The following is a 5,287-nucleotide window of genomic DNA, read 5'->3' on the forward strand; positions in this document are numbered from 1 at the left end:
CCAACCCCAGAGTAACAGAAGAAGCAAGTCCTCTACCAGATGACCAAACATCAACAAAAAATACTAGAACTACAAACAAACAAGAAGGTATGACACTATCAAAGGAATACGATAATGCTCAAATTCCAGACCCCATAGAACAGTGAATCCTTGAAATGTCTGAAAAAGAATTCCAAGCAATGATCTTAAGAAAGCTTGAAGAAAGAAAATAAAACTCAATTAGAGAACACAAGAAACAAGAAAAAATATCCAGAATATGAAGGAGGAAATTTACAAAGAGATTAATACCTTAAAAAAGAATGTAGCAGAATTCCTAGAAATGAAAGATTCACTTATTGAAATAAAAAACACAATGGAGAGCTTAAGCAACAGGCAGAAGAAAGAATTTCAGAGTAAGAGAGATAGCAGACAACCTCAAGCACTCTAACATCCAAAATGTGGGTATTCCAGAAGGGGAGGAGAAAGGAAAAGGTATCAAAAACCTATTCAAGGAAATAATAACAGAAAACTTCCCAGGGTAGGGAGAGATACAGACCTTCACATCCAGGAAGCTCAAAAGTGCCCAAACAGATTCAATCCAAAAAGATCCTCTCCAAGACATATTATAGTCAAATTTTCAAACCTCAAAGACAAAGAGAGAACTCTAAAAGCAGCAAGAGAAAAGCATCAAGTCACCTATAAGGGAACCCTTATGAGACTAACAGCAGACTTCTCAACTGAAACCATACAGGCAAGAAGAAAGTGGAATGATATATTCAAAACAATAAAAGAAAAAAAATGCTGGCCAAGAATTCTTTACCCAGCAAGGATATTCTTCAGAAATGAGGGAGAAATAGTATATTTCCCAGACAAACAAAAACTGTGGGAGTTCACCACCACATGACCAGCCCTGCAAGAAATTCTCAAGGGAGTCCTTCACTGGAATCTGAATAATGAATGTCACTATCATGGAGCAAAACCTGCTGTTAAATCAAAAATGCCAGTGAGAAAGAGCAAGAAGCTAAATTGTGCCACCTCAAATATCCAACTAACGTGGAAGAAGAGAAATAAAAGGGGAACTAAGCATCAAAAGATATTTAAAACATCTAAACAAAAAGCAATTAAATGACAGCAATTAAATGATATCTGTCAATAACCACACTAAATGTGAATGCATTAAGCTCCCCATTCAAAAGGCACAGATTGACTTATTGGATTAAAAAGCTTGCCCCAAGTTTATGCTGTCTTCAAAAGACCTATTTCACATATACAGATACACACAGAGTAAAAGTGAAGGTATGGAAAAAGATATACCATGCAAATGGAAACCAAAAACGAGAAGGAGTAGTTATTCTTATACCTGATAAAATAGACTTTAAGTCAAAAAACATAAAAAGAGACAAGGCCACTATATAATGATAAATGGATCAATCCAGCTAGAAGACATAATAATCATGAATATATATGCACCCAATACTGGAGTACCCAGATAAATAAAGCAAACACTCTTAGACCTAAAGAAAGAAATAGGCCCTAATACATTAATAGTGAGTGATCTGAACAGCCCTCTTTCAGTGTTGGACAGATTGTCCAGGCAACAAATCAACAAAGAGTCACATAATTTAAATTACACATTAGACAAAGTGGACCTGGCAGATATATACAGAATATTTCACCCAACAACTAAAGAATATACTTTTTTCCCATTAGCTTATGGAACATTCTCCATGATAGACCATATATTAGGTCACAAACCTAGAGAGTTAAAAAAAAATTGAAATCATTTCAAGTATCTTTTCAGAACACAAAGGACTACAATTTTAGTCCTTTAATTAATAATACACAAAACTCTGAAACTATACAAATAACATGGAAACTAAATAATAGGCTCCAGAATGACCTATGGGTCAAGAAGAAATTAAACAGGAAATCAAAAAAAAACAATGACTGGTGTTTTTTTGTTTTCACCTTATAAAACCCACTGTTCTGCTATTGCCCAGTGGGGGCTCCTATTCTGTTTTGTAGAATGGAGGCTGCCCTAATTAATGAATCAGGAATAAAAGCCAATCAGATCTGTAATTAAATTTGTTGTAGCTTTATCCTTTGACGCTGTTTACTAAAATTGCATGTATTTATGTCTTAGTATGCATTCGGTTCCTTTCAACAAATATTTTGTGGTGGTTTTTTTTTTAAATTATTTTTATTTTGTCAATATACAATGTAGTTACATGTTTTCACTTATTGGAGGGAGCTAAAGGTGAATGAATCAATTCACACACATACACATACACACACACACACACACACACACTCTCACACACACACAAAAAACAAATAAACAACAACAACAACAACAACACCAAAAATTGGGGCGGGGGAGAGGAAAATATAACAACCACAATTTTTTTTTGAAGTTCTTACAACAAGAAAATGGGGGGGACACACCTGGGTGGGAGGGGGGAGAGGGAGGAGGGAGGGAGGTTTCGGTGATGGGACACAATAACCAACTACATTGTATATTGACAAAATAAAAATAAAAAAAAAAAGACACATCATACCAAAACCTGTGGGATACTGCAAAGGCAGTACTAAGAGGCAGATTTATTGTAATACATTCTTACATCAAAAGAATGGAAAGACTTCAAATAAATGACCTAACACTATGCCTCAAAGAACTTAAAAAATAAGAACAATCCAAACCTAAAGGTAGTAGATGGAAGGAAATAATTAAGATCATAGCAGAACTGAATGAAATAGAGACCCCAAAAACAATAGAAAATATCAACCAAACAAAAAGTTGTTTTTTTGAGAAGGTAGATAAAATAGACAAACCATTAGCTAGGTTAACAAAAAAAAAAAAAAAAAAAAAAAAAAAAAAGAAGAGAGGAGACCCAAATAGCAAAAATCAGAAATGAAAAGGGAGACATTACAACCAATACCACAGAAATACAAAGAATCATTAGAGACTAATAAACAAGTATATGACAAAAAAATATGAAAATCTTGAAGATATGGATAAGTTTCTAGACACATACAAACTACCAAGACTGAACCAAGAAGAGATAGAAAACCTGAACAGACCAATAACAAGCAAGGAGATTGAAGTGGTAATTAGCAATCTTCCAACAAAGAAAAGTCCAGGTCTGGATGGCTTTACAGCTGAATTCTATCAAACTTTTAAAGAAGAGTTACCACCAATTCTCCTCAAACTATTCCAAACAATTGAAACAGAAGCTACTCTCCCAGACTCATTCTATGAGGCCAACATAACTCTGATACCAAAACCAGATAAAGACACAACAAAAAAAGAAAATTACAAGCCAATATCCTTGATGAACCAAGATGGAAAAATCCTCAGCAAAATATTAGCAATCAGAATACAGCAACACATTTAAAAAATTATACACTATGATCAACTGGGATTCAACCCAGGGATACAAGGATAGTTCAACATACAAAAGTCAATTAGCATGATACATCACATCAACAAACTCAAGGACAAAGACCATACGATTATCTCAATAGATGCTGAAAAAGCATTTAACAAAATTTGATATCACTTCATGATAAAGACTCTCAACAAATTAGATATAGAAGGAAAATATCTCAACACAATAAAAGCCATTTATTACAAGCCCACCACCAGTATCATCCTGAATGGGGAAAAACTGAGGGCCTTTCCCATAAGAACAGGAACAAGACAAGGATGCCCACTCTCATCACTTTTATTTAACATAGTACTGGAGGTACTAGCCAGAGCAATCAGGCAAGAGGAAGAAATAAAGGGAATCCAGATAGGAAAAGACAAAGTCAAACTTTCTCTATTTGCAGATGACATGATACTATGTATAGAAAAACTCAAAGACTCTATTATAAAACTCCTAGATCTAGTTAATAACTTCAGTAACATTGCAGGATACAAAATAAATGCTCCCAAAATCAGTGGCATTTATATACTCAAATAAGGGAGAGATACAGACCTTCACATCAACAAAAAATACTAGACCAATACAAATATTGAACTAAAAGAAAGAGAAATAAAGAAGTAAGCCCATTTACGATTGTCACACACATACACAAAATACCTAGGGATCGATTTAACCAAGGAGGTGAAAGTCCTCTACAATGAGAACTAAAAACCACTTCTGAGAGAAATTGAAGAAGACACAAAAAGATGGAAATATATTCCATGCTCTTAGATTGGAAGAATTAACACTGTGAAAATGTCTGTACTACCCAAAGCAATCTACAGATTCCATGTAATCCCCATCAAAATACCAGTGACATTCTTCACAGAAATGGAAAAAAAAAAAAATCTTACCCTTCATATGGAACAACAAAAGACCCTAAATAGCCAAAGTAATCCTGAGCAAAAAAAAAAAAAAAGCCAGAGGCATAACACTACCTGACTTCAAATTATACTACAAAGGTATTGTAACCAAAGCAGCATGGTAGTGGTATTAAAATAGATATTTAGACCAGTGGCGAAGAATAGAGAACCCAGAAATCACCCCTGAGACTTACAGCCATATGATATTGCATAAAGGCAACAAAAATCTACGTTGGGGAAAAGACTGCCTCTTCAACAACTGATGCTGGGAAAACTGGACATCCATATGCAGAAGAATGAAACTACGTATACCCCTTTCACCATACATTAAAATCAACTCAAAATTGATTAAAGACTTAAGTATAAGATCTGAAACTGTAACATTATTAAGTGAAAATGCAGGTGAAAACACTTCAGCAACTAGCTCTGGGCATAGACTTTATGAACATGAGCCCAAAAGCACGAGCAATAAAAGAAAAAAATAAACAAATGGGACTATATCAAACTGAAAAGTTTCTTTATGGCAAAGGAAACAATCAACATAGTGAAATGACAACCTACAGAGTGGCAGAAAAATTTGTCTCACTATGCATCCGACAAGGGATTAATATCCATAATATACAAGGAACTCAAGAAATTATGCAGTAAAAAAAATAAATAAATAAATAACCCAATTAAAAAATGTGCAAAGGAGCTGAATAGACATTTTTCAAAGGAAGACGTACAAATGGCCAACAGGTACATGAGAAAATGCTCAACATAGTCATCAGGGAAATGAAAATTAAAACTACATGGAGAAACTACCTCACCCCAGTTAGACTGGCTATAATCAAAAAGACATTGAATAACAAATGCTGACAAGGGTGTGGAGAGAAGGGAACACTCCTGCACTGTTGGTGGGACTGTAAATTAGTACAACCACTATGAAAGACAGTATGCAGGTTTCTCAAACAACTACAGGTAGATCTTCCATACGAT

This window comes from Galeopterus variegatus, unplaced genomic scaffold, assembly GCF_000696425.1.
Source record: "Galeopterus variegatus unplaced genomic scaffold, G_variegatus-3.0.2 Scaffold3056, whole genome shotgun sequence".
In the NCBI taxonomy this organism is placed as follows: Eukaryota; Metazoa; Chordata; class Mammalia; order Dermoptera; family Cynocephalidae; genus Galeopterus; species Galeopterus variegatus.